We start from the raw sequence: 21,904 nt of genomic DNA on the forward strand, positions 1-21,904 counted from the left end.
CATGTGCCTCACAATACAAAGGTCCTGAGTAGTCCAGAGTTCAATCCCGGGCTCCGGATCGTTCTGTGTGGAGTTTGCATGTTCTCCCCGTGACTGCGTGGGTTCCCTCCGGGTACTCCAGCTTCCTTCCATCTCCAAAGACATGCACCTGGGGATAGGTTGATTGGCAACACTAACTTGGCCCTAGTGTGTGAATGTGAGTGTGAATGTTGTCTGTCTTTCTGTGTTGGCCCTGCGATGAGACTGCGACTTGTCCAGTGTGTACTCCGCCTTCCGCCGGAATGCAGCTGAGATAGGCTCCAGCACCCCCGTAACCCCGAACAGGACAAGCGGTAAAAAACGGATGGATGGATCATAATTTATATATAATAATATCAGAATTAAAAAAATAAAAATAAAATATTTGATGCGCCAGTCAGAGTGGTGCAGCAGCTTGAGGAAAACAAAGAAAACATTTAAAATCTGCAACGCTAACTTCTTTTAAAGACCAATTTAATAGGTTTTTAGTTACTGAGGTGAAGCAAAACAACATAAACTTTGCTCCAGGAAATGTTTCCTTCTGTGAGTATAGAGATGCCCCGTCTGTATAAAACTTCTCTGAGGGGCGATCAGTGTGCCACTCCTGCTCTCATTATTGCAGGAGAATGCTTGCAAGACTTCTGAACAAGGCAGCTCGTAATTGAATACAGTGTTCGCCGGGTTTACCTTCCCCTTTGCCAAGGTCAACATACGACAGCGGCGCTCGTTAATTATTAATGCTTCGTTTTTGTTTTTTTTTCTTTCCGGGCTCGTGTCTGCATACCGGGCAGACAAACCCATCTGTTGGCTTTTGTATAAATTCGACAGCTGGGCTCGTGTCGAAACAAGATACATTCTCCGTCCGCCAGTTGTCTTTAGTTTAGACACTTGTCTCGACAAAAGTGCGCTGGAGTGTTGCGGCGGATCCTCCTGTGTCTGTGCCACTCCTACTTTTATGGGAAGGGGACGGTGGTGTGGTCGGTGAAGGGGGGGGGGGGTCTAACTGTACCTCTTAGATGGGGTCTAGGGGGAAAGGGACAAAGAAAACGGAGAGAATAATCCAAGCGGTGGTGTTGCCATGGTTACAGCGGGGGGGAAGCTTGAATGAATGACATCACGGCGAAGTGTGAAATTGATTCGGTAGCAAGGGGAGGCGGCTGTCGCTGGGTCTCCGTTGGTCTCCATCTCGCCCGCCTTGGTTCTCCGGCATCTCTGGTGGACAGACCCTCGTCGGTAAGCCTTTTTCCTCTTAACGGGCTAGACGGAGGCGAGCGCATGTGTCCTTCCATGTTGACATTCTTCTTCAATAACACGTGAGGCATCTATGTGTGTGTGTGTGTGTGTGTGTGTGTGTGTGTGTGTGTGCGAGGGCAACGGAAAGAAAATCAGATGTGCCGGCAGGATCTAAATATATTGTTTCGATGTCGGAAAAATGTGTGGCTTGGGAAAGAACAGCTGAGCGCGCAAAATTGTGTCCAGCAATGATTATTTTCACAACCTGTGTCGTCCTCACAGCTGCTTTGCTTGACAGTAAAGTTTTTGGGAACACTTTAGTATGGGGAACATACTCACCATTAATTAGTTGCTTATTAACATCCAAATTAGTAACATATTGGCTCTTAATTAGTCATTATTAAGTGCTTACTAAGGTCTTATTCTGCATGGCCCTAAACCTAACCAAATAACTCCAAATTAAGTCTTTGTTACTTACAATATGTTCCCCTAGTGCAGGGGTCGGCAACCCAAAATGTTGAAAGAGCCATATTGGACCAAAACTACAAGAACTAATCTTTCTGGAGCCGCAAAACAAATTTAAAAGCCATATTACATACATATAGTGTGTCATGAGATATAAATTGAATTAAGAGGACTTAAAGGCGTACTGAAATGAGATTTTCTTATTTAAACGGGAATAACAGGTCCATTCTATGTGTCATACTTGATCATTTTGCGATATTGCCATATTTTTGCTGAAAGGATTTAGTAGAGAACATCGATGATAAAGTTCGCAACTTTTGGTCGCTAATACAAAAAACCCTGCCTTTACCGGAAGTATGTGTGCTTGACGTCACGGGTTGCAGGGCTCCTCAAATATTCACATTGTTTATAATGGGAGCCACCAGCACTAAGAGCAATTCGGACCGAGAAAGCGACAATTCCCCCCTTAATTTGAGCGAGGATGAAAGATTTGTGAATTAAGATATTGATAGTGAAGGACTAGAAAAAAAAAAAGCGGCGGCAGTGTGAGCGTTTCAGATGTAATTAGACTCATTTACTTATTGAATTAATAGGGTTTTAGTGAGATTTTAAAGATTGTAAAGACATATCTCAAGGTCGGATGGCTGTGGTGAACACGCAGTGTCTCAGAGAGAAGCCGAGGAGCCAAGCTCACAGCTGCCTTTTAAACAGCTACTGCAGGATGACGAATAATCCACTGATGTCTCAGGTAAGATATATATCACAATTTCCCCATCCAAAAACATGCTGGTTGACGTAGAGAAAACATGTTCGCTTGACCGCTCTGCTTCACAACAAACAAAGAAACACCGGCTGTGTCTCGGTGCTAAAGACAGCTGCAATCCACCGTTTTCCACCAACAGCATTGTTCTTTATAGTCTCCATTATTAAATGAAAAAATTGCAAAAGATTCAGCAACACAGATGTCTAAAATACTGTGTAATTATGCGGTTAAAGCAGACGACTTTTAGCCGCAAGTGGTGACGCGCTAATATTTCCTGACAGTCCGTGACGTCATGCGTACGCGTCATCATTCCGCGACGTTTTCAACAAGAAACTAGCGGGAAATTTAAAATTGCAATTTAGTAAACTAAAAAGGCCGTATCTGCATGTGTTGCAATGTTAATATTTCATCATTGATATATAAACTATCAGACTGCATGGTCCGTAGTAGTGGGTTTCAGTAGGCCTTTAAAGGAAACTATCCATCCATCCATTTTCTACCGCTTATTCCCTTTTGGGGTGGCGGGGGGCGCTGGCGCCTATCTCAGCTAAAATCGGGCGGAAGGCGGGGTACACCCTGGACAAGTCGCCACCTCATCGCAGGGCCAACACAGATAGACAGACAGACAACACTCACACTCACATTCACACACTAGGGCCAATTTAGTGTTGCCAATCAACCTATCCCCAGGTGCATGTCTTTGGAAGTGGGAGGAAGCCGGAGTACCCGGAGGGAACCCACACAGTCACGGGGAGAACATGCAAACTCCACACAGAAAGATCCCGAGCCTGGATTTGAACCCAGGACTGCAGGACCTTCGTATTGTGAGGCAGACGCACTAACCCCTCTTCCACCGTGAAGCCCTAAAGGAAACTAAATGAGCTCAAATATAGCTACAAATGAGGTATAATGATGCAATGTGTACATATAACTAGCCTAAATATCATGGTAGCATCGATTAGCTTGCAGTCATGCAGGGACCAAATATGTCTGATTAGCACTCCACACAAGTCAAGAACATCAACAAAACTCACCTTTGTGCATTTACGCACAACGTTAAAAGTTTGATGGACAAAATGAGAAAAAGATGTGGCATAAAACACGTCCTAGAAAGTCTGAGAAAGTTGCACATGTTAACAAACCACGGTGCGTTCAAGGACCGCTAAAATTAGTAAGACAAAACGGTGCTGGCCAAAAACTCGAATCAGTGAAGCATGTTTAATGTAAACAGTGTGCTTTATAATAATTAGGGAGGTTTGTGTCATGTTTGTCCTCCTACAGAAACCATATTAAAACAAATTGTTTTATTTTTTTTCCATTTTTTATACATTTTTGAAAAAGCTCCAGAAAGCCACTAGGCCAGCGCTAAAGAGCTGCGTGCGTCTCTACAGCCACGGGTTGCCAACCCCCACCCTAGTGTCCAAATAACTCTTAATTAAGTGTTTGTTACTTATAATATGTTCCCCATACTAAAGTGTTGCCAAGTTTTTATTTATTTTTTTATTTTTGATTAGTTAGCCGTAACTTCTCCTCGTGACGATCAAAACCCCTAACCACGCACCCTTGTCCCTGCATGCCAGCCCGCAAAAGGACTTCACTGGTAAAAGTCCCTGCTATTCATCGGGCGGCATGATTAATGACCCAGTTGACCCGCGTTGACCCTCTGGGGACAAAGTAGGAAGGCTGGGCGGGCACTCTTTTTTTTTTTTTTTTTCTTTTTCTCCCTCCTCTCTCTCTTTTGGCCGGCACCCTGAATGAGGAAGGGGATTACACTGGGGATGAAAGGATCAACGTTTAGATATAGGATGCATAAATCCATGCCCAGTAGGGTTGGGCAAGACTGCAAATTTTGGTATTAGTGTAATACCAAGTAAATATAGAGTCGGTGTTGTCGATACTGACACGCTCTATTTGACATTTTTCAAAATCATTGAATGTTTTTGTGCCACGATTATAATCAGAATAGAAACCCAGTGAAGATTTTAGACGCCAAGAAAATCAACACTTATGTGTGAATAATTTTAACAATTCAGTGATACCTCAACTTAAGAGTGTTTTAAATTCAGCGCTGTCTCTCTTATTTGGTTCTGTAACAGAGATTTTTACTCTAACACTGAATTGAAATCAACAATTTAGTGCTTGGCCCCCAAAACGGCACAATTTTTACATGTGATAAACTTTTAGATAAGAAATATTGTTTAAAACCAATACAATAGAATGTACTACTAAAGACTACAGTAGTTTTTTCAAAGAATGTCATTATAATGTCCTTCCAGCTGCTTCTCCATTATTTCATGGATATATGTCCATTATTTAGGTCATGTTTTTGATCAAATCTTTAATTCAATGAAGATCATTTGCTTCTTGCGATAAGGTGGCGACTTGTCCAGGGTGTACCTCGCTGTCCGCCCGATTGTAACTGAGATAGGCACCAGCCCCCCCCGCAACCCTAAAGGGAATAAGTGGTAAAAAATGGATGGATGGATGGATCATTTGCTTCTTCTCAGCACTGTCCTTCCCTTTCACTTGATTTCTTAGTTATGTGCGTCTTTTGACTGGGATATTAATTAAGCAGTCTTACTATCTTTCATATTTCCTCTAAACTTGCAGTTTGGAATTTGCTCTGTCCTATGATGTTTTTTGACCCGCTCTGACGTCAACGGCTTATCCATCCATCCATCCATCCACTATCCATATATGGTATTAATTTACCCAAAGTGCTTCATGCGTACAATTGTAGTCCAACACTGTATTTAATAAGCTTCTTTTTCCTCTATCATCTTGCTGTGGGGCAGACTGGCTCGTACATGCACATGCATCCTCAGCTGTTGCCATTTCTAATACAAAGTAGCGTATAGTTGGACCATAATCTGTAAGTAGACTCGTGATGGAAGTTCTAAAAACTACAAAAAAGATGGTGGGGAGAAGATGCTGTCGAAGTGGAGGCATGTAAATAAGACCGCCCACAAAAACAACGCATCATATGAAGAAGGCTAAGATTAATAATTTATCTCCACTTCCATTATGTAGTGTTTCTTGTAGTATTACACCTTTTTATTGTCACATTTTTGACTTGGCTCAGCTGCATGAGTGCTGCTGGCACTGTGATAGGAAACATGAATGCCAACATTTAGGTCTTCTCCAGGCCTGAACCTAATTTTAGTGGAAGGAAAGAAGTTGAAGGAGTGTTCAACATTTCCCAGCTCATTATTTTCGATCTTCAAAATGTCAGTGCGTGTTAAAATTCATGTTTTTACAAAATTAACCACAGCACCCTGTTATCCGTGGCACTCGTGCAGCCTTACACAATTAAAACTACCACCACCATGCCTAACTGTAGGCCGGGCAGAATGATCTTGCTGCTCACTTGTATTACCAGCTATTTAATAGTCTGTGGATATTACATATATTCTGCTATACATGCTGTACTCTGACTCCTCTGACTGAAGTATACATTCAAATTAAATTTCTATTAGGCCTGGGTGGCCTAAAAATACAATCTCAGATTTTTTTTTTGTACAAAAAATTTGATTAATGATTTGTTTGCATTTTTTTTTACCATACCTGTTAAAGAAACCAATGAATACTAATGACATAGACAATTCAAAACAAGTTTTCCTTTTGTTTGATCAAAAACTAATTGTTTGAAATAAAATTGTACTCTTAGCAAAACTATTATTTACAAAATGTTTTTAGACCAACTATAAATTGTACTTTGTACGGAATACTTTTCAAAGAACTAAATTAAGAACTTTCTCTACGAGGAAATACTTCTGTCTTGGAACAAATTACTTGTGTTAACAAAAATGTAGCATTGCACATTGCATGCAAATAAATAATTATCCTTCACCATTGAGGTTAATAAAGTGTAAACCTAAAATGTCTGTCTTGAATAAAATACTTCTGTAAATAGAAATGTAGTATTACACAATAAACACTGTATGCAAACAAATAATCAAGTAAAATCCTGAGAAGACCATAGTACTTTCAATAAGTGGATAAACGCAGGCTTTTGTATTCACACATTTGGCGGTTTGCAGAGCGACTGCTTTAGTGATTGTTCTCCACTGTGCTTCTTTCTCATCATACATGGTATCATCATACATACCTGCTGTAAAGGATTCCACCACAGAAAGCTGCCTTTTCAACAGAGTTGGTTGTTGTTGTGGTCTTGTTCGCCTCATAAAAAAGTGCATTTCCCGCACTCGACTGCAAACTTTGGTTGCAGATTCTGGAATAAGTTTGCACAGTGCAGCCTATTCCTGCTAATTGAAACTACTGACAACACTTTTGGGAAAAAATTTCTCGCTTTTGTCAGCTTTAGCATTAGCCATGTTTTGCTTGACTACAGGAGCTCCCGGCGCAAGAGTAGAAAAAAATTAAATGAAAGTAATATTTTAATGGTGCCATATGTAATAATTTCATGTCAAGTCATCATTAAATGACCGTGATATGCCAAAAGGCATTAATAAAAAATGCAATCAATCCATTTTCTACCGCTTATTCCCTTTGGGGTCGCTGGTGCCTATCTCAGCTACAATCGGGCGGAAGGTGTCGTACACCCTGGACTGGTCGCCACCTCATCGCAGTAATAAATAATGTTCTTTTCAAATACCTTCATAACTGATCATGGTAGTTCAGCTGGGATATGCTCCTTTCAAAATCTGATTTACGGCCCCAAAATATTATTGTTTTCAATTTGATGCCCCGCCCTCCACCGTTTGACCAGAAAGTGAGTGAGTGTGTCACATCCAGGTTGCCAGTTACGCATCGTCATCTTTGTAGAGCTACTGCCACTGGTGAAGTTACTAAACATGTAAGACCTTAGCAAATATATAAGGCCTCGTTACGATTCTCAACTTATTCATGACAAAGCCAGAAACAAAAGGAAGATTTGTATCAATGAAATGTGGAGAGGATTGACGGCTGAGCAGATTTTTTTCAATTGGAAGCCAAACTTGTTAATTTCCGGCATTTAGGTTTTCTTATTATATGTAGTAAATGGAAATGGATATTTCATATGTAAACTATATTGTCCAATACAGTCTCTGACCTTGTCTAACAAAGCTAGTATGTTCTAGCCTACGTTAGCCTACATGTCGATGTGTCATCCAACTGATAAGGCGAAATATTTTTTCGACAAATAAAACCTATGTGGATATGGGTAGTGTCAGTGCCTATTTCCTTTTCAATATGCTGATACGCTGAGGAAATGTGTTCCAACATTAGCACGGTTAATTGCGGTTTCTGCATCAGGCACATATGGGGTGGTATTTGCGTGGCACAATATAATGCATTACATGTCATGATTTTCTACTTTGAGTATTGACATGGTTGAGTTGTGTTTGAGTTTATTTCGAACACGCATGCATACAATAAGATACAGCTCAATTTGGTAGTAGGCTATATGATTTATGCGTAACGTTGTTTTTGTGTAGGCTCATAGAATTGTACTCTGCACTGAAAGATGGTGATGTGCGTACATGGAAGAGAATGCAGTGCGTCAGGTTGGATAATACATAGGGTTATGCTGAACAAAATGTGGTGGTATTTTTACTGTTGGCCGTGGCTTGCCATCAAAGTAGGCCTATGCGATATATAATGTATTACAGTATGTATATATCATTATTTCGATGGTGGTCCATGCGGTCAAACTAGACATTTTAGTAGGGTAATGCCAACAATCTGTCCCATCAGTAAAATGTGGAATAATTACTTAGTAAACCATCTTACAAGAAGCATAAACAAGAGAAACCTACAGCGTAGGACTCGTCGATTGCCATTTGAAGGTCTTTGGAGTGGGATTCATTTTTTTTCCTGTGTAGCTTCTCAGGCAAATCATATAGTTGTAGATGCCCATATCGGCTGTTCAAATTTACTTTACAAAAGGGAAGTGTAGCATACTTCTCTTGTTGCCTTATATGTATTTGACTTTATTAAATGTATTTATATTATCATTTGGTGCAGCCGGGTCGGAGCAGGAGAGGATAGAAAGAGGAAAAAAGGAAGACAGAGGGGGGAATTGTGGGGACAAGAGGGCGGTTAGACAGAGAGACAAAAACAACAACAGCAAGCACAACAATAACAAAAACAACAAGAACAAAAGAGCAACACCAACACATACAATATGTACAAATATGATGGTAAAAGTGCCAGCAAAGAAGCAGTTAGTGAAATAAATAATAATACAGAAATGTCAATGACCATTTTTCACTACAAATGGAGCATTACAAATACCAATAGAAAGAGTGCTATTGATAATGAAAAATACCAATAAATTACCTGTATTATCAACAAAACAGTTGTTCAAATGCTACAATACATAAATGTAATGATAGCTAGAGATAAAAAAAAAAAAGAATACCGAAAAAACGGAGGGGAAGAAAGAGAAGCAACCTATATTAACCTTGTAGATTGTTATAGTAACAATAGGTTACGCGTTGTCAGTGTGCCATGTGTTAGCCAGTTTCCCCTAGGACAACAACGTTGATATATGTTTGATGAAACGTGATTATGTGCATGAGTGTATGTATGTATGTATATGTACAGAATGTTTTTTTGCATGTTTGTTCAATGAATGTATATGTACATGTATGTGTATATGTACATTTGTACAGTGGAGTGAGATTCCAATTCGGCTGTGTATCTGGCAACCTCAGTCATGGAGAGTGGGAGGGCACGATATAATATTGACCGTGATTGCAGTACCATTTCTGGCCAAATTACTACATATGCCAGCGCCCCCCGCGACCCCAAAAGGGAATAAGCGGTAGAAAATGGATGGATGGTTGGACTTCTTTTTAAATCGTCTGCAACAAAAATGTCATATTTATCTATAAAATCGATATATTGCCCGGGCCTAATTTCTATGATATTGTTGTATCACTTGAGAAGATTTAATTGAAACGTTTGCCGATTGAGGGTTGTTCTCACGATATATCTTTGATTGTCATTAAGTGTCCAGAATACAGAATACACAACAGGTGGGCAGCACGGTGTGTGTCTCACATTACGAAGGTCCTGGGTTCGATCCTGGGCTCTGGATCTTTCTGTGTGGAGTTTGCATGTTCTCCCCATGACTGCATGGGTTCCCTCCATGTACTCCGGCTTCTTCCAACCTCCAAAGACATGAACCCTAGTGTCTGAAAGTGAGTGTGAATGTCTATCTGTGTTGGCCCTGTGTTGAGACGTAAACTTGTCCAGGGTCTACTCCGCCTTCCGCTCAAGTGCAGCTAGGATAGGCTCCAGCAACCCCCGCGGCCCCGAGAAGGACAAGCTGTATAAAATGGATGGATGGAATACAGAGTAGGTACAGTATCTGTAGGAACATGGCTTCTTTTATCTTGGCAGCTGTGAGCACAGCAGGGTGACTTTAAGCTGAATGATGATAAGGTTTGGATCTAAGTGTGTGTGTGTGTGTGTGTGTGTTGGCTTGCTCACAAATTCACTTTGTGGTTTGTCAGCGTGCGGCAGCGTTTGAGCATTTTATCGTTGTTGCCGTGCCAGAAAATAGTCAAAAGGCAAAAAGTGTTGCTGCCCTCGTTGTGCCTGACTGCAGCTCTCGATCGTTGTGACTTAAGAAAGGAAGCCTCTTATTGGGACACAATGCTTTTTAATGCAATTTAGAATCCGCTTTTCCCATAGGAAATGATGGAGGAAAAAAAAACGACACTAAAACATGATTACAAAGCCAAATGTCCCATTATGGCAATGCTTCTCAATTATTTTCTGTTACGCTCCCCCTAGGAAGAAGAAAACATGTTACGCCCCACCCCCAAACACACCCTCCACTGACACTATAAATAGTATAATTTGTCTATAAAATTGTTGTAACTATACCTGTGCATACAATTGTAAGTTTATTAACATTGAAGGAAACAACACACCGGTCTTTGCTTGTCTCCCACCGTGGTTAAAGTGGAGCCAAGTTCTACGAAAGCTAAATGTGTTTGTTTTCTGACATGGACTTGTTTCTTCAGCATTGTCCACACGTTTAAGTAAGAACCTTGGGAAGGCCATTCTAAAACCTTAATTATAGCCTGATTTAGCTATTCCTTTACCACTTATAACGTGTGTTCAGGGTCATTGTCCTGTCGGAACACCCAACTGTGCCGAAAACCCAACCTCCCGGCTGATGATTTTAGGTTGTCCTGAAGAATTTGGATGTAATCCTCCTTTTTCATTGTCCCATTTACTCTCTGTAAAGCACCAGTTCCATTGGCAGCAAAACAGGCCCAGAGCATAATACTACCACCACCATGCTTGACCGTAGGAATTGGTGTTCCTGAGATTAAAGGCCTCATCTTTTCTCCTCCAAACATATTGCTTGGTATTGTGGCCAAACAGCTCCATTTTTTGTTTCATCTGTCCAGAAGGTCTTATCTTTGTCCATGTGATGTCAGATGAAACAAAAATTGAGCTCTTTGGTCACAATACCCAGCATGAATGTTTTGGTGACAAAAAAGTATGTGCTCCAATCACTGTATCACAAAAAAATAAGAGTTGTAAAAATTATTGGAAACTCAAGACGGCCGTGACATTATGTTCTTTACAAGTGTATGTAAACTTTTGACCACGACTGTAGCTCCAAATCTATCGGTGGCAGAGGTGGGTAGAGTAGCCAGAAATTGTACTGAAGTAAGATTACTGTTACTTTAGATATGTATTACTCAAGTAAAAGTAGGTAGTCACCCAAATATTTACTTGAGAAAAAGTAAAAAGTATGTTGTGAAAAAACTACTCAAGTACTGAGTAACTGATGAGTAACCTGCTCGTTTAATGATTACGGCAACAAGTAATGCACAAAAACATAGAAATAGCAATAAACAAATACAGAGCCAGGAATATCTCTTAAGCAACTAAAACAATAATATATATTAAATAATATATATTTCGTTTTACACTATTGAAAAAAAATTTGAAAATGAATTTGACCTTTGCAACCTAATTATACTATTGGCTAAGTTTTATATTCATGAATGTAAATTTCTCAATACCCGACCTGTTTTTTGTGCCTTTACAAAAGATTTAGAACTCTACATTAAAACACTACCTCTAACAACCAAAAAGCTGTGAAAACGATGATGCTGTGTTCTAAATTTAAGTTATTTACTGAGATTGAGGGAGCCTATGGCTTTGCACTTTGTTTATATATATATATATATATATATATATATATATATATATATATATGTATATATATATATATATATATGTATATATATGTATATATATGTATATATATGTATATATGTATATATATGTATATATGTATATATATGTATATATATATATATATATATGTATATATATGTATATATATGTATATATATGTATATATATGTATATATATGTATATATATGTATATATATATATATATGTATATATATATATATATATATATATATATATATATGTATATATATATATATATATGTATATATATATATATATATGTATATATATATATATATATATGTATATATATATATATATATATATATATGTATATATATATATATATATATATATGTATATATATATATATATATATATATATATATATTGCATTCTATTTTAGTTACCTTTAATTTACAACCCTCTGGCGCTGTTTTGTACGGTTTTTATACTGTTTTGTACTGTTTTTGTACTTAGTTTGATTATTATTTTCAACTGTTTGTAAATGTTGAAATTTATAAATAAAGGTTTATAAATAATGAAAAAAAAAGTGTGCAGTTAATCATGTGACTTCCTGGCTCTGTGTGATTGGTGAAACGGAGTCAAACGTCACCAGTGACTGCATTTGATTGGTGAAACGCGGGCATGTGATAGATCCTACTTTGAAGGTCCGTCTGACAAACCAAAACAAACAAAGCGTGCAGTAACAGATCGATAAAAATCAGTAGCGAGTAGCGAGCTGAATGTAGATAAATGGAGCGGAGTAAAAGTAGCGTTTCTTCTCTATAAATATACTCAAGTAAAAGTATGTTGCATTAAAACTACTCTTAGAAGTACAATTTATCCCAAAAGTTACTCAAGTAGATGTAACGGAGTAAATGTAGCGCGTTACTACCCACCTCTGATCGGTGGGGATCCAAATTTGATCAAATTGAAGTATGAGTTCCATTTCTGGTTCTATGGCTATCGTCACATTTTTACTCCTTGCCCATTAGCATTCTTCGGTGGCGTCAAGTAGTATGTTTATAAGCGTTTCACAGGGATTCAGCCAATGAACTCCCATTGTATATTTGCTGTTTTGATGCAAATGAATTGTCGGTCTGAAGGAGGTTATGTCTCTGAGCTTTTATTAACGGCACATTTTAATCACATCGTCTTATGTTTCATCGGCGTTTGAAGGTTCCCTGTTTGCAGTGCACACGTTCTGTATCGGGTCTCCCTCTAATCTATGCAAATAGTATTCAAAATGTTATGATGAGGAATAAATATTTGTGTAAATAAGATGAATAATTAATCCAAAGAGATCCCTTATCATGTTTAATGCATTACGCTGCAAAACCTTCTCACCAGCCTTTTGCCTCTGCCATAATTGGGGCTCTTCAGCAGCACAAAATAATTAGATATTTGAGTCGATTAGAAGTTAGACTGCCATCGGTATGTGGAATGCATAGCATGGTGTCGGTAGCACGGCCACAATGTTGAGTTTGATGTTATCCCCAACACGCATTTTGTGCTAGAATGTAAGAATGTACTCCCTTTTGTGAGCATAGTGCCACGTTCTGCTGCATGACCTAATTGTAGCGGCAGCGAGGTAAAAAATGATTAGAAAGTGACTCCCACACCGTCGCCCCCACTGCTCGCCGCTCTGTTCGAGACGTGACGACTTGCCTCGCAGCAGTGTTTCACGTCGAGACCTTGTGTCACCTTGCGTAGCCTCAGCCTATCACTGCTGCCTGACAGTGCGTTAAAATACTGTTTAGCCCTGTAGGCGCTAATAGCAGGTCTTGTAGCGAGGGTCAGGCAACCCACGGCTCTAGCGCCACCTTAGTGGCTCCCTGGACCTCTTTCGAAGATGTGTGGAAATGGAAAAAGATGAAGAAAAAAATATATTTTTTGTTTTTTCTGTAGGAGAGTAACCATGACACAAACCGGTTAGAAATCCCAGCGTTTATGTCATACATGCTTCACCGATGGGAGTATTTGGCAAGCACCGTTGTCGGACTAATTTCAGCAATCTTTGAACTCATCGTAATTGTTTACATGTACAATTTTCTCTGACCATGCCACAGAAAGACGTGTTTTATGCCACTCCCTCTTTGTCTCATTTTGTCCACCAAACGTTTTATACTGTGCGTGAATGCACAAAGGTGAACTTTGTTGATTGTTATTGACTTGTTGGAGTGCTAATCTGGCATGTTTGGTCAGTGCATGACTGCAAGCTAATCGATGATAACATGCTATTTAGGCTTGCTTTATGTACATATTTCATCATTATGCCTCGTTTGTAGGTATATTTGAGCTCCTTTACATATGTACTCTGTGTATTTAATTTATATTTGCATGTCTCATAACTAGGGGTGTAACGGCACACAAAAATTTCGGTTCGGTACGTACCTCGGTTCTGAGGTCACGGTTCGGTTCATTTTCGGTACAGTAAGAAACAACAAGATATACATTTTTTGATTATTTATTTAACAAATTTGCTAAATCTTCCACCAAAAATATTTTTCTTAGTGGAATATTTGATGTGAAGTAATTGGAATCTTGGATAGGTCAATAATTCATAATAACATTGATTTTGATTCAATATTATGTAGGGGTGTAACGGTACACAAACATTTTGGTTCACTACGTACCTCGGTTCAGAGGTCACGGTTCGCTTCATTTTCAGTACAGTAGGAAAAAAACAAAATATAAATTTTTTGATTATTTATTTAACAAATTTGCTTAATCTTCCACCAAAAATATTTTGATGTGGATAGGTCAATAATTCATAATAACATTGATTTTGATTCAATATTATGTTTTGAGAAATGACAGTTTGAAAGAAAAAAAAACAGCTTTGTTAATTAAACAACGTTGCAACTTTTTCTAAATCACATTTAGCCTTTAAGCTTTTTTATTTCACTTTTGTTTATTTTTTTGTTCTATTTAATAGTATTTTTAGATTGTGCCGTGGGCCTTTAAAACATTAGGTGTGTGCCGCAAATGGCCTCCGGGGCACACTTTTGACACCCCTGCTATAGATATTAAAAATTTAAATCAGAGCCTGGCGACACATGCATGTTTATCATAACTCTCTCGCTCTGTCTGTCTCTGTCCCTACCTCACGAATGCTGCTGTGTGCACAAATTGTCTTGTTTTGAACCCCTTCTTAACCTTGAACGTACATTGAAAATACACGCAACCCTAACTTAAAATGCCGGACATTTGAGGCATTTAAGAAACTCCACCCGGACAGCCCCGCAAAAGAGGACATGTCCGGTGAAAAGAGGAGGTATGGTCAGTCTATCATAGCCCAGTCGTTGCTAGCATGCCGTGTGTTGTTGTATTTTTGATTGATTGAAACTTTTATTAGTAGATTGCACAGTACAGTACATATTCCGTACAATTGACCACTAAATGTTAACACCCGAATAAGTATTTCAACCTGTTTTAAGTCAGGGTCCACTTAAATCAATTCATGGTGACTCGTAGGGGTGCAACGGATCCAAAAACTCACGGATTGGATAATTTTTTTCGGATCAGCAAAAATTTTTTTGAAAAAAGACAAGACAGATAAACAGAAGTTTTGCCGTTTTGTTTTGTAACACTTTTAAATTATTAAATTAAAATATATAACATCTAGTTCAAGTGCACAAGGCATAATTTCTTCTTTTTAACATAATTAATGAAAAACAGTGCCACATAAAAAGGGATTTTTCTCCTTTCCTCCACTGTTTGTGTCAGTACCTGCACAAGGTGACTCTCGTAGAGGGGGCGTGTCTTCTCATCTCCCACTCTGCTGTGATGAGATGAGCGTTTATGGTCACATAGTTCCCCTGGACCTCCACCCTTCTGTCGTGAGCGCAACAGATGACGCTCGGGATAGTTCCGCAACTTTTTTCTTCTCTTGCTCATAAAAATCTGGCACAATCTTATCGTTGAAGTTGGTGCGCGACGGGATGTCGTAATGTGGCTGAAGCACTTTCAGCATGTGTTTAAAACCCTCGTTTTGCACAATGGAGTCTGCACCTATAAACACACAGATTAAATGGCACGGGGCGTTCAAGTTCCTCCGTTACTCCGCTTGCCGTTACCACGCTGTGCGAACAACTTTTTTTTTTTTTTTCTTCTCATAAATCAGACCGCGGATCACGTGTGTGCCGAACCGAAGATATTGATCCCAAGGGATCACGGATCAATGTTGATCCATTGCACCACTAGGGCCTCGGTGTGCATTGTTTACAAAACGTGCGCTACTTAATATGTCCGTGTCGTTCGGTACACCTCCGAACCGAAACCCCCGTACCGAATCGGTTCAATACAAATACACGTACCGTTACACCCCTAATATTATGTTTTGAGCAATGACTGTTTGAAAGAAAGAAAAAACAGCTTTGTTTTATTAGTCAACGTTGCAACTTTTTCTAAATTACATTTAGCCTTTAAGCTTTTTCATTTGACTTTTGTTTATGATTTTGTTTATTTTAATACTATTTTTAGAATGTGCCGTGGGCCTTTAAAACATTAGCTGTGGGCCGCAAATGGCCTCCGTGGCACACTTTTGACACCCCTGCCATAGATAATAAAAAATTAAATTTGATAAATCTATGGATAAAAATCAGAGCCTGGCGACGCATGCGCATTTATCACAACTCTCTCGCGGTCTCTGTCTCTGCCCCTCCCTCACGAATGCTGCTGCGTGCAGCACTTTTGTTTTTGTTTTTAACCCCTTCTTAACCCTGAACGTACATTGAAAATACACGCAACTCTAACTTAAAATGCCAGACATTCGAGGCATTTAAGAAACTCCACCTGGAAAGCTCCGCAAAGAGGACATATCCCGTGAAAAGAGGAGGTGTGGGCATTCTATCATAGCCCAGTCGTTGCTAGCATGCCGTGTGTTGTTGTTTTTTGGATTCATTGAAACTTTTATAAGTAGATTGCACAGTACAGTACATATTCCGTACAATTGATCACTAAATGGTAACACCCGAATACGTTTTTCAACTTGTTTAAGTCGGGGTTCACGTAAATCAATTCATGGTGCCTCGGTGTGCATTGTTTACACAACGTGCGGTGCGCTACTTAATATGTCCGTGTCGTTCGGTATACCTCCGAACCGAACAGAAACCCGAGTACCGAAACGGTTCAATACAAATACACGTACCGTTACACCCTTACTCATAACACATTATCTGTGTGTATTATTGGCTGCATTTCTCATAGTTGTTTGTGTTCCATGTTGTTCCAGACCACAGCAAATCTTAGCCAGCTTGTAAAGATTGTTATAAATCTATTAGAAGAACTTCGCCTTCCATTTCCTTAAACTTGGATACACTCATCTATACCTTTTAGCCATTATAAGCCTGTAATTTCCCAGAGTTATCTCATCCTGAGAGAATACAAAATAAAATACAACATTTCTGTCAACAAAGATTTGCGTCAGCTTGATAGTAGGCTAATTTAGCTAATATAGACACTTACATCATGTGTTGCCTTCATTATAACACTTATAAAAGGCTTTTATTTTTTTGCGGCTCCAGACAGATCTTTTTTTTTTTTTTTTTTGGTTTAATATGGCTTTTTCAACATTTTGGGTTGCCGAACCCTGTTTCATAGTAACAATGTAGTATTTTTCTGCAAAGCATCATTGGAGCCAGACTGAAAAGAAAAAATCATTACATCATTAAGAAAAAAAAAGTCCAAATGATATGCATTTATGGTAATTTATCAACTAACGAATGATAATGTGCGGAGTTTGCATGTTCTCCCCGTGCCTACCTGGGTTCCCTCCAGGTACTCCGCCTTCCTCTCACGTCCAAAAACATGCACCTGGGGATAGGTGGATTGGCAACACTAAATTGGCCCTAGTGTGTGAATGTGAGTGTGAATGTTGTCTGTCTATCTGTGTTGGCCCTGCGATAAGGTGGAGACTTGTCCAGGGTGTAACCCGCCTTCCGCCCGAATGCAGCTGAGATAGGCTCCAGCGACCCCGAAAAGGACAAGTGGAAGAAAATGGATGGATGGAAGGATGATAAACTTGTTTATTTAAATAAATAAATAAATGCTTTCGCTTAATGACTTTTATGTAATATTTTTTTCTATCAAATTATCAAATATTGCACTTTTTTAAAAACATTTCATCAAAAAATATATGATTATGCAACTCTATTCCCACAAAACTATGTATTTGAATTCAATTTTCAATTTTGTAACATTTACATTCTTCTTGTGATTGAATATTGTTCACATAATGCCAGTTTTGTTCTCAGAAAATGTATTACGTTACATAATTTGCGATTTTTTTTCTCGAATAAGTAAAATAATGCTATTTGGTAACAGTAGAAAAGAGCATCATACACAAATACAAATAAATGGAGTAGACATTGAAAGGGTAAAATAAACTAAATTTTCGGGAGTAATAATAGATGATAAAATGAACTGGAAATCTCATGTAAAAAATATACAACATAAGGTGGCAAGAAACATTTAAATAATGAACAAAGCAAAATACGTCCTGGACTAAAAATCACTTGAAGTTCTCTACTGCCCGCTAGTGTTACCATATCTGAGTTATTGACTTAAGAGGAAACGTGAGGAAACGTAACCCCGGAAGTAAATGTGTCATCCCATAGCTTGTGTTTGTAAATTATTTTTTTAATTTTATTTTTATAATATAGCGTTAACAAAACGTCTGTAATTTTATAATATAGTGTTATATTTTTACAATATAGCGTTAATAAAACGTCTGTATTAATCATGACCCCGGAGGTAAATGGGGGGGAAGGTTTTTGTTTGGGGGAAGAAATTTGGCGTGACAGCGTCAAGACACCCGTAGACGTACACCTCCGATTACCAGGTACTATTTAACTCACTAAAACACTAGCAACACAATAGGCAGATAAGGGATTTCCCAGAATTATCCTATTGAATGTCTCTAAAAACATCCAAATCCGTCCCAATGCAATTGCATTTTTTTTTTTTACTTATTTTTATTTTTATTTTTTTTTTTTCTAGTCCGTCGCTATCGATATCCTCAAACACGAATCTTTCATCCTCACTCAAATTAATGGGGAAATTGGCGCTTTCTCGGTCCGAATAGCACTTTTTGTTGGAGGCTCTCATTAAAATCAATGTGAATATGTGAGGAGCCCGCCACACGTGTGACATCATCGCCTGCGACTTCCGGTAGAGGCAGGGCTTTTCTCTTAGCACCGAAAGTTGCAAACTTTATCGTGGATGTTCTCTACTAAATCCTTTCAGCAAAAAAATGGCAATATCGCGAAATGATTAAGTATGACACGTAGAATGGACCTGCTATCCCCGTTTAAATAAGAACATCTCATTTCAGTAGGCCTTTAATTTAGAGTTATTTGGACACTCGGGGAACATATAAGGGTTAGGGTTATTAATAAGCAATAATTCTGAGGTTATTCAGGGAAGACTCTTGGTTAATGACTTACTGGTTGTATAATGAACAGAGTAAGACATTAATAAGTACTCAACAATGACTAAGAGTACATATGTTACTCATTTGCATGATAATAAACAACTATTTAATGGTGAATATTTTCCCCATACTAAAATGTCACCTATTATTGTTGTTTATGTCGGTCAACCATCTGGGCACATATGTTGTGTTAGCACTAGCATCCGTGCAGCCTTGCATCTATAACCGTGGTATGGATGTAAGTCACACTTGACGACTGCAGGGGGAGCCTGGGAGCGTAAAGCAATTATTCCACACACTTGCCTTAATGCCGTGTGACATTTCCCAAGTGGAAGCGTGACATTTTCCTTGTCACCTCCGCCACGCCTGCAAGCGAGTGATGTCATAGATAAAGTCTTGGCGGGAGGGTATTGTGTCACGACCACAGCTCCAGTGTTGTCCTGATGTATAATTAACGGGGTGCAGTTACAGTGTGCGGTGGTCTCTGCCTCCACACTCTTTTTCCTTGCTTCTTGCCAGAAAGACGCAACACATTTCTTCTGACCTGATTTCCAGTGATAGGAATTACTCGAGCGCACAGGGACATGCATACACATACATCCCATTTGTTCCAATCTGTGCCTCTCACTTGCTCTTTCCCTTTCAAGATGGCTATGCTCTCTTCACTAAATAAACCTGCCTCTCACGAGCTTTTATCTCGTCTCCCCGGCGCTCCTGTTTGCTCATATTCTCCCTGCGGAAACACATCAGATTGTGTGTCGTGAGCTCGCTTTTGTCATATTGTGCGTGTGAGGGATGGGCACCTGACAACCGTACCGTGGTCGACTGTCGATTTATTTGATTACCGGATGAGAGAGGTGTTTTGAACTCCTGTTTCAATGCCATCCATCCATCCATCCATACATTTTCTACCGCTTATTCCCTTTTTGGGGTGGCAGGGGGCGCTGGCACCTATCTCAGCTACAATCGGGCAGAAGGCGGGTTACACCCTGGACAAGTCGCCACCTCATCGCAGGGCCAACACTTTTAGACAGACAACATTCACACTCACATTCACACACTAGGGCCAATTTAGTGTTGCCAATCAACCTATCCCCAGGTGCATGTCTTTGGAAGTGGGAGGAAGCCGGAGTACCCGGAGGGAACCCACGCATTCACGGGGAGAACATGCAAACTCCACTCAGAAAGATCCCGAGCCTGGGATTGAACCCAGGACTGCAGGACCTTCGTATTGTGAGGAAGACACACTAACCCAGGGGTCGGGGACCTTTTTGGCTGAGAGAGCCATACAAGCCAAATATTTTAAAAAGTACTTCCGTGAGAGCCATATAATATTTTTTTAAGACTGAACACAACTAAATGCATACATTTTTAAGTAAAACCAACATTTTTAGAGTATAATAAAATAAGTCTCTTATTCTTTTTAATAACACTGTTATTCTGAAGCGAACCAACAATAAATAAAATACTTCTTACCATTAATGCGACTTCTTGAACAGGTGCGGTAGAAACCAGATGGATGCATTAAAATGCATGAGAATGTTTTATATTTTGAACGTTATTTTTGGCACTGTGACTACCAGCAGAATTATTCATTACTTATCGTGTTAAGCAATGTCAGCTAAGATTTATCTGAGAGCCAGGTGCAGTCATCAAAAGTGCCACATCTGGCTCTAGAGCCATAGGTTCACTACCCCTGCACTAACCCCTCCAAGGAGGAGGAGTTGTGCCATAGCATTGATGGAGCTCAACTTCAACTTTTTTGTCCAATATTGCTACATTATCTATAATTTTGTGCAGTCAAATGATTATTTTTGGAACGCAATTTAATTTGAAATAATTAACATTAATTAACATTTATTCTCACATACATACACACCCATCCAAATGATTAGAATCAGGTGTCCTAATCACCAACCAGCTCCTTTGCGAGTATTATGACACATTTTTCATCATAAAGAGAATATACAAAAATCCTAGTAGTTTGCATCCTAATAAAAACAGACCTTGAACTGTAAGTCAGTGGTTCTTAAATGAGGGTACACGTATCCCTGGGGGTACTTGAAAGTATGCCAAGGGGTACCTTAGATATTTTAAAAAATATTCTAAAAACAACAACAATTCAAAACTCCTTTATAAATATATTTATCGAATAATACTTCAACAAAATATGAATGTAAGTTCATAAACTGTGAAAAGAAATGCAATAATGCAATATTCAGTGTTGACAGATAGATTTTTTTGTGGATATGTTCCATACATATTGATGTTAAGAAATTCTTTTTTTGTGAAGAAATGTTTAGAATTAAGTTCATGAATCCAGATGGATCTCTATCACAATCCCCAAAGAGGGCACTTTAAGTTGATGATTACTTCTATGTGTAGAAAACTTTATTTATAATTTAATCACTTGTTTATTTATCAACAAGGTTTTAGTTTTTTTTATATCTTTTTTCAAGAAAGACCACTACAAATGATGACATAGTGCTCTATTTTACTTATGTTTCTCTTTTTTTCAATTAAAAATCATTTTGCTCTGATTAGGGGGTACATCACTGAAAAAAGGTTGAGAACCACTGCTGTAAGTAATGTTTATTGTGTTTGTTATTGTGAGTCGAAATCAGTGATAAAGAAAAAAAAAAAAGCAAACATAATGCGTTTTTTAAAATGAATGCGCCGCGTATGCTTAAAATGCTCAAAATATGTAAATATTAAAAGTTATTGTAAATGTTTCTGTTACTACATTACATATATACGTACATCATGTATATAAAACTTTAATGGAGGTATGTGCATGTTTTTTAGGGGCTCT

The 21,904-nt window shown here is 38.7% G+C and overlaps 1 protein-coding gene across 5 annotated transcripts in view; it reads left to right on the top strand.

Moving 5' to 3' along the window:
- The window catches only part of LOC133537723 (unconventional myosin-XVI-like), a 198,226-nt gene that overhangs the window by 27,959 nt on the left and 148,363 nt on the right, over positions 1-21,904 (top strand). Inside the window, exon 1 of one of the 5 annotated variants that reach the window (XM_061878819.1) lies at positions 1,072-1,251. The exons of the other annotated variants lie outside the window; for them this stretch is intronic. The gene's annotated coding sequence lies outside the window, so the exon portion shown is untranslated. Of the gene's footprint in view, positions 1-1,071; positions 1,252-21,904 lie in introns of those variants that run through there. 5 annotated transcript variants of the gene reach the window in all.

The sequence above is a fragment of the Nerophis ophidion genome, linkage group LG19 (assembly GCF_033978795.1).
Source record: "Nerophis ophidion isolate RoL-2023_Sa linkage group LG19, RoL_Noph_v1.0, whole genome shotgun sequence".
Classification (NCBI taxonomy): Eukaryota; Metazoa; Chordata; class Actinopteri; order Syngnathiformes; family Syngnathidae; genus Nerophis; species Nerophis ophidion.